The sequence below is a fragment of the Monomorium pharaonis genome, unplaced genomic scaffold, assembly GCF_013373865.1.
Source record: "Monomorium pharaonis isolate MP-MQ-018 unplaced genomic scaffold, ASM1337386v2 scaffold_99, whole genome shotgun sequence".
Taxonomy (NCBI): Eukaryota; Metazoa; Arthropoda; class Insecta; order Hymenoptera; family Formicidae; genus Monomorium; species Monomorium pharaonis.
In genome coordinates this window covers 163-11764 of record NW_023416077.1, presented here as the reverse complement: position 1 = coordinate 11764, position 11602 = coordinate 163, and the positions used below count along the sequence as shown (strand labels likewise).

The 11602-nt window shown below is 40.1% G+C and overlaps 1 long non-coding RNA gene across 1 annotated transcript; it reads right to left on the bottom strand.

Moving 5' to 3' along the window:
- Window positions 1-3192: 3192 nt before the first annotated feature.
- On the bottom strand, window positions 3193-7688 carry LOC114253969. The gene is made up of 2 exons (XR_003625393.2): window positions 4920-7688; window positions 3193-4538 (listed from the first exon to the last, which is right to left on the bottom strand). It is a non-coding gene; the product is annotated as an uncharacterized LOC114253969 (long non-coding RNA).
- Between the last annotated feature and the right edge of the window lie 3914 nt (window positions 7689-11602).

Here is an 11602-nt window from a genome sequence, read left to right as displayed (position 1 = left end):
GACATTATGTTAGGCTTGTTGCTAAAGGTTAAGGCTAAACATGATTTAGCTGTAACTAATAGTTACGAGTAAATCAAAGTTCATAATATGTTCCTGACCTATGAAAATATTTCAGTTTCTATAGATAGATGGTTTCGTGCTTCTTCGATGAAGTAAGACTGTATTATATCACATGCAATTATGATATACTTGTCAGATATTGGAGAGAGAGAGAGAGAGAGAGAGAGAGAGGAAGAAAGAAAGAAAATTAAGTCTAAATTTTTCATGTATTATATAATTGTCATATTATTTATATACGTTCTTTAGATACGTATTTAGAGACAGATACGTCTTATTTGGCACAATTCTGGTTGTTCATATGTTTACCGATGTTAAGTTACATACATTATACAGGTCACATGTAAAGTTCAAAGAAACCTCTTTATTGTATATGTACTTATAGTTAGAATTAAAGAGAAATCGATAACTGTTGCTCTCAAAACGACCAAGAGAGGTAATAGGACAAAAGAAAGAGGGCGGAAAAAGAGCATCGTATTTAGAAATGACTCAATCATAGAAAGTCGGGGAACCGTTCACGGACGGCGAAATAGTTCTATTGAGTTATCCTTGGAGACCGACACAAAGGAAGCGGTGAAGGAGGTGACGAAACAAAAAGAACTACCGTCAATGCTCGACAGCTTGTTTCATATTTTTTATTTTTCTCGCACTTATCATTTTTGTTGTACAAAGAAAAAACAAACAAACAGCTACGATCTACCTATGATTCGCACGGGAGCGGAAGGAAAAATTAATTCAAGAAACAGTTTCCGGAATTAGAATCTCGTTACCAACGCCGTGGATCTTAGTCGGGGTAACGTTCAGACATACGGCGACAATTGCGACAATTTACGATTAATAATAGAAACTATTGACGCACTCTTCCGAACGTGACCTCAAATAACGAACTCTTATCGGCCTTACGGATCGTTGCGTTCCAATAGGAAAAGGTCACGAGGATAGAGAGATATATGATACGGTAAGACCGCCGTCGGACCCGCGGCATCAATCGCGGTCAATCGCGAGTGTCTTCTCGGTTATCGAGGTATCCTCGAGATAAAAGGTACAAAAATATATATTTATTTATATTATATATATGTATATATATCTCTTATCTCTTTCTTCGTTTCTCCTTCAGTCCCGCTTGTCTCTCGCACACTCATTTGTACTAAAAAAAAAGAAAAAAAGAAAGGGAAAGAAACACTCGTATCCTTTCCCGTACATACACGCGTTCACTTCCTTACTCGCTAAACGAAAACGCATCTCCGACTACCTCCTCCCGTTCGTTCTCGCTTTCATACTTGTCATCCCTATAACGAAATTCGACGTCTTAACGAAAAACAAAGCTGCGAGAGAAAGAGTCTCGAAACACTTAACGAGTAACAATGAAAACAAGAATTATATTAATAATAATAATTAAAATAAAGATGATAATAATAATACAATAGATTAATGATAAAAATTATATGGTAAAAGATGATAATAATAATTAGAATAATAATTAAAGGGTAAGAAATAAGGGTAGAACGCGAATGTTTACCTATATGCTACTCGATCATTGTGGTAATTAAAAGAAATACGGTAACTCGTACACATATACGTAGGTGAAGAACATGCGCTCCAACTCGCGCACTGAGAAAAATGGTTTTATTATAATAATAAAACGGTTCTGGTTGAGCGTATTCTTATTAAACGAAACAGAATTTCTGGTTATCATAACAAGATTTTACAGCTTATAACTACACCGTTTGGTTAACTGTACTATAAGGATTTGATTAAGTTTTTCTTGTTGGATCTACAAAACTTCTTGTTGAATCTACAAAATAATACAAAACTTCTTGTTATATTTACAAAAATAGCGATAATGCTGGCGCCTTCGTTCTCGCAGCGCAAGTCGGTGCATGCCAATCTCGCGCAAACCAACGCGGTATCGATGCGATACTAATATCACGTACCCATAAGGTAGCTTTTATATTTGTTTCGTGTATCTTACAATCGTGTATTTACATTATTCTGTTCAACGGCATGGCGGACGAAAAAACGTCTTCTCTTCTGCGCGAATGGAATTTTGACAGCTATATAGAGATTTTTAGAGGTTAGTAAAATATATGTAAAATATATGCAGTGTACTTTAAACCAAGATATATTGTTATTATTTTAAAAACTCTATCCAAACTCGTTTTTTAACCAAAAAATTGTGTTAACCTAATAAAACAATATAATAAGATTAACAAGAAATTTTTGTAGAGTTTTGTAAACCTAACAAAACGATGTAGTAAGATTAACAAGAAATTCTGGTAGATTCAAACAGGATGGAATTAACCAGAATCCTCTGGTAATTCCAACTACAAAATTTGTATCGTCCATTTTCGAACAAACGGACAGGTTGAATCAACCAGAATTTCTCATAAAACAACAAAACTTTTTTTCCAGTGCGCGGAAGCGCGGCTAAACGCTTCGGGCTACATTTGTGCGTGTGCGCTCATATGTGAGAGCGAGTTGCAATGAGTTCACGCACCAAGCGAGTCATGTATGCGAGGAATGCAAAATACGCGGTTGTCGTGGTTCAAAACGCGCGAATCGCGCATTACGACATAACCGACAGAAAGAAGTTATGTGTAACAATGCGCAACCAATATATACGCTGCGATCGCTTCCTGTTAATAATTGCGAAAGTGCTTGATCGATTTCGCGCGGACATCCGAAGAACATCGCCATATGTCATACGAGCGCGAACAATTAATTTGTTAAATATTCGTGTATTTTCTGTAAACGGCAATTTCCATGTGCAAATGTTACTTTTTGAAATCTTTGAGCTCGGAGAGACAACTACCCTTTCCAAATTTATTATAAAAAATCATAAAAAATAATTAAAAAGTATATTAGAATTTTGAAAACTGATCTAAGAATGAGTTTTCTAATTGGCAAAAGTGGCACTTATTGCAGTGTTTCTTGATTTTTAATTTTAAATATGTTAATCGGTTCAAATACTTAGGAGAAAAAGATAACAAACTTAATAAATTTGTTTATGATTTTAATAATGATTGTTACCAATTATGTCCAAATATTAAATCAATAAAATAATATATACTTAAAAAATGCAAATCTTGATATTCTTTTTTCTGAAATTTGTTAAAATACTTGCTGTTTAATTTTTATTTTTTAAGCGTAGAATATTAAAATCATCACTGAATATAAACTCCCTACAAATAATCAAGATTGATCCTATTTACGGTAACAAAGTGATTTAATGCCTCATTAAAATTTATCTGCATTAACTGCACAATTCTCGATAGAACGTTTATATAACGTGAATATTAAAGAGCCACGCCAAGAGAGGAAACGGGATTTTCCTAAACAATCCACTCTGTTTACTATTTCTGCAATAATTTATATGTGTGTGGCGTTCGACGATATCATCGATATCATTTGAAGCAACAGAAAAAAGGTATAGTAACGGTGATCATATTAGTCGTGACAATGTTGATAAAGTAGCGATAACGGTAACACACAACGCGATGTTATTGCGCGCATAAATATCTCGATCAGTAGCAGATAGTACAACAAGTAGCGACTAACAGCAGCATTAGACTGATAAAAAAAATAACTTGATTCAAGTAAATATTTCATTAGTACTATTCAAATTACTCTGTTTTATATTAAACCAATAATATTTACTACAAGCAAGTAATATTTACTTGTTCAATGTAAATAAGTTATTTAAATAATACTAATAATATATTTCAAATTTCGAATAACATTAAACGAATCAAGTAACCTTTTCTACCAGTGCACAGAGAGAATTATTTCTTTTAATATTTCTTCTTGATTTGTTTAAATTTATTTTATTTAAACAACACATAATGTTACGAAACATTATCTTTATTAAAAAAAGTATTATTTCATTATATCAAAGTATTATTAATAAATAATTAAATAATCGTATATTTCTTCAAATAAACAGTTTTTGTTGTCTATTTCAAAGCATATATTTCTTCGTTTTTAATAGTTTTTATTAAATCTAAAGAATCTTTCTTTCTTTAGATGTGTAGTAATACTAAGGCTAAAACAGTGTCGAATAATATCGAAAAATTTTTCAGCGATAATCAAAGCTAATGTATCGTTTTTCTCGTGATAACCATTTCACTGCATTTCTGCATGATCACTGTGTCTTAATACGCAATATAACTAAAAAAAAAAATATCTTGTGATTGTTACATCGGCAATGTACCATACGGTGTATTGCGAGACGTTGGTGATGTCGCGAATATCAAAAGAAACGTACACAATTTTTCCCGGGTGTCCGTATTTTTCGCGCGAGAGTCACGCGTGTCTCCGCGAGAGACCGAGGTGAAGAGATGGAACGACTAGGTGGCAAATTTCCATGGCAGTGTAAAATTTCTTATTCTTCCATTTTCGAGCAGACTCCATTGTCCTCATCATCGGAGATGAAAACGACGATAAAATTATTCGACGGCAGTGGTGTCATTGCTGGTTGATTCCTGAAACAATCAATAGAAAACGGCTTTATTAATTCAAGGCTCATTAATAATGCAAAATTGTACGTAATACGAGGCATATATATCGTAAATAGAATGACATTAGCATGCCGATTAGCATTTGTACGAGTTTATGTCAACAATCTGCTTATCATCTTCTACTTATTCATGTATATATAAATAGATAGTACATTGCCGTAGCAATAAAGTGTCTAATTTTACTTTTTATCTTTAGTGTATCCGATCGATGTAGATACAGTAAATTATCGTAATTTATATTAGTATTCTTTGTCAGGCCAGTGGAGGAATAATTCGAAATATGACAGAACCGATGCCTTCACGGAGGGCGCAGCGTAATACAGAAGGTGAAGTGGGTGTATGTACCGGAATGGCAGAGGGAGAAACGAGCGGCGGGATATCCCGATCTCAGCGAAGGCCGCCTAGTGCATTCTAGGTGGGCAAAAACTGCATAGGAAACCACGCCCTGGCAAACCGATCGCATATCCTCAGGGACAATTTACCGGCAACGCGAGAGCATAGATATACACGTCCGCACAGCATTGACTACGTGAGATACTGAGTTTAACAGCGTAAGAATCACTTGCGCTTCCATTCATTCGCGTGTGTCCACGCGCTTCCTACAGCTTCTCGCGTTCGAAAGCACGCGCTCGAAACGAAGATAACACTATGAAGCGTGTGTAGCAGCACGCGATTTAGCCGGTTCGCATGCGGTGCGATAAGTGGATTGAAATGCGCGGACGCGCCGCTGTATACGCGCGAAACAGCATGTGCACGAAGACGTAAAACAGACGGCCCGAGTGACCCGCTGGCTACCTATATTCTGCCTACTTGAGGCCGACCACCTTCCCACCATCAGCCTACCTGTCTACGCCTGTGTGCGTTCACTAGGTAGATAGGCTCGCTTTATCGTTAATCGATATAATATATCTTCCGGCTGATGGAGTACAGCGAGCATAATATGCGCGCTCGCGCGCGCGCCGATCGGCCTTCGTGACGATTTCGTCGAGGTCACTTTACTCGCTCGATTTTTTTTGCGCGTCGTTATGAAGGAGTGAAAGAGAATTCGAGGAACGGAAAGTCAAGCCGAGAACTATCGTAATCGCAACGCAGCCGTGTTGTGTCGCGACGACAGCCGTTACGATCGACACATTCAGGAAATAGAATCGTACGGTTGCAACGGTAAGGTATGGGAGAGATCGTATGAGCAAGAACAAATTCAATCAATAATTCGTATCAATTTGTATATGTACTTCGCACAGATTTCTATGAAAGATTAAGAGTCTTGGAAAATATCAAGCGACTGAGTCAAGATACGTGATGGAACTAATGAAAAATTTCATATTTTTACATATTTTAGTAGAGAGAGAGAGAGAGAGAAAGAAAGTTTCTTGTTAGATATTTTATAATAAAATTAGAGGACCCTTTCCCTTAGAATCTTGCTTCTTTCTCCTGCTGAAAATCTCCGCAAATTATTTCCGAGACGTAGCCGCACCTCTGAGAGCAAAGAAAAACGTTAGTCGTCTAAAGATGCGTCGAACCATCGTCGTGGCTAGGAACGGTTATTCGAGAGCGAAGGGTTTCACTTACACTTTCCAACTCGGTCATTTCTGGGCCAAGTTCGACCGAAAATGTGTCATGAAACGCCAGTTTGCTCAGGAGAAAGCACTCTCGAAGCAACGGTGGCGGTCGCGGCAGCAATAGCGCTAGTGAGACCTAGGTCAAGATCAGCTAACGTAGAGAAAGAGAAAATAAGGGGAAGCGCAGGTACGATCACTCCCTCTCCCTTCTTGCACGCGTGCACGCGTGCGAGGGAGGGTCCAAGGCGGGCAAGAGAAGAAACGGAACGAATGGCCAAGCTTGGGTCCGTCGGAAAAATAAAACTAGACAGACCAGAGCGGAGTCCGTTAGACCGCCTCCTGCACTCTCTCTTTTTTCTTTTGCGTTCTCTCCTCCCTAGGAGAGAGCGAGAGATAGACCGCGGCCTGTACACGCGTGCACGCATCCACGCGCGCATACATGTGTCAACGAGGGAAGGAAAGAGAGAAAGAACTTAACCTAAGGCACGAAAGGAGTCCGTGGCTCCGGACATGGCGCTGTAGTTTGCCCCTGAACTTGGTTCTCGGACTCGCCCGGTTTCAACGTTGACCCACTTTCTTGGCTTTACTTCTACTCGTCGTGCACCCGCTGGCACCGCGAGTACTCTGCACTGATTTTCTCACATCGTGGTCTAGCTAGACTATTCGATTACATTTCGCTGCCCTAGATACGCGGCTGCACACCGATTGATTTACTCGCGTGACACAAATCTCCTCGCGATTGCCGCGAGCCGACTCGACGCCTTCGCATATCCTCTAGGAAGCACTCAGAACCTCGTGAATGATAAATCTCTTGAAACGCGACAATAATTCTTTTAGTTGTCCTTGATTATCGCGCCTGCAAGCTTTCCCGATCGATTAGAATCGAGTCGAGCGTACGCATGATTAGCGTGTATCGGCTCACGGGGGCGTTATCCGTTATCTCGTTGCGTTATCCTTGCGCACTCGTGACAAATGCGACACAAACATAGACGCGTCACGTCGTCTGTCGTAGAGTTGCCGAGACGGCCGTGTCAGACTCATCGGATTAGACGTGGCAATGCACAAGTACCGAGATAATCGTTAGTTTATATAACAAGTCATTTCCCGCGGCCACGTGATTTTCTCGTCAAGGCAATCCGCTCACCATCATGAACGCCGACGGCGCTTCTATCACCATAGACCGTCGTGCATTACCGCACGCGAGTACAATTGCGCGGAGGACCTCTATACAATCTGCCTCAGTTGGAATGCCTGCATGGGGATGTCATCATGGATTGGCCTATTTTGGTTCGCAAACACGTAGTCATTGACCATAAATATATGTCAATTATTGTACCAAGAATTGCTGTAATCGTCAAGGAAGTACGCTGCAAGTACTCATTTTCGCAGCACTAATGCTCTTGGTCATTTATAATAAGATGTTACTAGTAATTGTAAAAATATTAGTTGTTATAAAATATCTTCATAATATCATAAATGTCAACAGTATATTAAAGCAATTTGTAGATTTGTATTTAAGAGACACGATAAAACAAAGCATCTGCTTCAAAGTTACATGCAATTTAAGACCATTTATACATTACTGAAAATTTTAAATAAAAATTCGCGAATTAAAATAAGTATCAAAATATTTAACTGATATAATTTTTATAAAAGTTTAAATTGCTAAAAGAGAATATATTTGGGTGTTTACTATTATTTATCTGTTATTATTATATCTTTTATCTTAATTGCACAAGTGTATTGATTAATGTTTGTAACATTTGGATAAAAATATATCATAAATGCGTTTTAAGAGTATCGTCAATATTGTGTAAGGGTTTTATAATATTAAAATTAAAAGAATTTGAAGTTTATCATATCTCAATACAACATAACTTAATTGTGTTTTTCTAGAATAAAATCAGTCCATATCTAACATCTGTCTGTTTCTATCTGTCTATAAGATAATATTTCTATTATAAGTGAATAATTTAATCTTTAATATCTTATATTTCAAAAATTCTATTGCCTATCGCGCGCGCGCGCGCGCGCGCGCGTGTGTGTGTGTGTGTGTGTGTGTGCGCGCGCGCGCGCGCGCGCGCGCTCTTACAAACAAATAGTTAAGGTTGAAGTATTAACGACCAATACATATGATGAAGAGACAAGAAGTTTAGCGGCGCTCCGCCGTTTATCTTGGAGGTTTAAGGTTGATTTCGCGGACTTCGTCTTCGTAGGTGTTGCGAGAGACCGATGCATTCCATAGAATGCCGGTAATGGAACGCTAAAGAAGCTGTTGCTCGAGACCCGTGCACTGCGAGAATGAGTTAAAGAGAGAGGAAGAGAAAAAGAGAAACAGGGAAAGAGATAGAAGGAAAAAAACGAGAGAGAGAGAGAGAGAGAGAGAGAGAGAGAGAGAGAGAGAGGATAGAGAGAGAGAGAGAGAGAGAGAGAGAGAGAGAGAGAGAGAGAGAGAGAGAGAGAGAGAGAGAGAGAGAGGAGAGAGAGAGAGAGAGAGAGAGAGAGAGAGAGAGAGAGAGAGACGAAGATAAAGACGGTGCGCGAGGGTGTGAAGGAAAGAGCGGGGCGAGGAAAAAGTAAGAGAGAGATAGCCAGGGAGAGAAAGAGTTAAGGCAAAGGTGGTCTTACCGCCGTAAATGCCACTGGTTGGCATTATGCCGCTTGCTTGGTCAGACCTTCGATGCATCGAACACATCCTAAGATGCCGCTTGATGATGAGTACCTGGTATAATCATGATATCGTTCTTTCATAGGACTATCGGATGCTTCGAGGGAATTTCGTGTTGCACGAGCCACGACGATGGCCCTGGCCCAATTACCCTTAGGCTAAGCTGGAGTCGCGCTCCACGATGCAGACGATATTGGCCTTTCGGAATTTTTTTTTGCGCTCTCTCGCTCGCTCGTGGATGGCTAAATACGAGTGTTAGTGCGTTCGTTCAAGAAAGGTCGGCGGTTGTCGAACGAGGAGATTCCTTTATCGCGTGAATAGCACACTTTAAGCCGAACATGGATAGCTGATGGCGTGCTGTCGCGAATATATATCGTGAGATCGACAATGCAAACGACGACACAACAAAATTAAATGGAAATAAATACGACATCGTCGTGTTGCCAGCGCAACACAATTTTCTTCAATCTCCGTCACAAATCCCTTCAATATCTGCCAGATAGAGAATGTTATAATTGTCTCAATAGCGTAAGACTCAGCATTATGCGCATGAAACAATCGTGAATAGGAAACACAGGATTTTTCGAGAGTCGGTCAGACGCGGCGAACTGCGAAGAAAACTGGGGAGAATCCGAAGAATGTTGAATTAAAACCTCTGCCCCGGTTCGGCGTGGCTCATCGAGCGTGATCTTGGATAGGACAGCCTGATCGCGTGTTATTCTAGCCAACTATATGACTATAAACGGCCACGCGGCAATACACCCGGCTCCCATAGGAGTATAGACAAGTCCAAGCGGTAGATATCTCGTAAGGTGAACGAACTTCCGAATCTCCTGGACATGAGAAAAAAGAAGGAGAAACCGCCGAAAAAAGAGGCGACCACAGCGGGAGAGAACGGAGTAGGTAACGAGGAAGAGCAGGAGGAGGCAGAGGTGGCGGAGGAGGAGAAAGAAAAGAAAGAGGAGGAGGTGTGGAGGAGAAGGATGATCGTGGATACTCGCTATAGAAAGAGGTTGGAAGGGGACGACGAGCCGATGTCTACGATCGTAATGCCGCGAGATCTCTTCTCGCGCGTCATAGAAACACATTTTTATGCATTATCCGTACTGTAGCCGAGATGTTCCGTCAAACTGATAACATTGCACACTCGTTCAACATGCCAAATGAGAATATCATGACTTAACGGGTCTACGCCGACGATAATTACAACCGAGTCGATTTATCCTATTATCATGGCAATTTACGCCGCAATGTTAGTCGTTGAATGGCGATCATCCAGTATAAAACAACGTTTTTCATACATGATAATGTTGCCGAGTAAGTCGAACACGTGCCAAACACGTGCGATAATAATGTTTATCGGATTATTCAAAGCAAATTTACTCCGAAATGCTTCAAAGATAACTGTCAAGTGATTATCCATTGAAGAGATTATGTTCAAAAGAATATGTATGATTAAATGTCACATATCTGTACAAAAATATGTAATGTATATACATATATAATAACGAGTAATTATATCTAAATGTGAAAAATATATAAAAGACATAAAAAAAATAATTTTTCAAGTTTGATTTTTGAGCGTTTACGTTTTATTTTGTCATATTGAAATAATCGCGATATCCAATCATGCATTCTTCAATACACACGATCAGCAAGGAATTAATTTCTTTTCCTTCACAAGAAAATGAGAAACGTGTATACAGAGAACATTGAGAGAAGGAAAACAGATTGGATGATTGACCTAATTGTTCCCTAAATAATGCCCGTCTTAATTTTTCGTTCTGCTAAAAGAAAGTCTGCATCAAAAGAAGTTTGCGTGCACATGGGTCAAGACTGCTATCTTCACGTTCCGACCACGTTCACCAAATTCAAATACGATAATGCCATTATTATGCGTGATGCGTTGCCTGCGCAGAGTCTGCCTGCCAAAATCCGCAAGCCTGTCTGCTTGGTTCGATAGCATTGCGGCGCGCGGCGCCTTGTTCTAAACCACGACCGATGCGTCACGATCGCGGAACGAGGAGTACAATTCGGTACGCCTATTACTACGGGGGAGAGCGGCGTAAGAAGGAAGAAGAAAGACAGCGATGCGACACGGGAAGAGAAACCGCGTGTTCGAGTAAGAGAGAAATAAAAGAATGCGCGAGTACGTGCAAGAGTAAGAGAGAGACGATTGGCATGCAGGTCGCGCGGTATGTTGTCCTAGGTCACGCGTGATCCTCTCCTTCTTCCACCTCTCCCTCTCTCCCCTGTCATTCTATCTCCATTTCTTCCTCTTTTGCTCTCTCGTCTCGGTATTTCTGTACAGCAGCAGCACCAGCAGCAGCAGCAGCAGCAGTAGCGGCAGCAACAACAGCAAAAGCAGCAACGGCAACATTTGTACATTCTATCTCCGCAACTTCTATTTGTCTATTATTCTAGTAATAAGATCGTACGGCGAGGCAAACATTATGATGGCGAATAAACGGAAGCGGTTCGAAATTACAACTGGCGACGGTGCCTTCGGTATACGTCGCATTAAGCAAGGGAATGGAGTTTTCTCTCTTTCTCTTTCTCTCTCTCTCTCTCTCTCTCTCCTCTCTCTCTCTCTCTCTCTCCTCTCTCTCTCTCTCTCTCCTCTCTCTCTCCCTCTCCCTCTCCTCTCCCTCTCCCTCTCCTCAACAATGCGCACAACGCTATTGTATACAAGTTTCACATAAGTAATGTCAATTGTTTCAAGTTTGCGCGCGTTTGAACATTCGTACCGATTATATGATCATACGTGATGGTGTATAATAGTACGAGACATATGTTTCGTA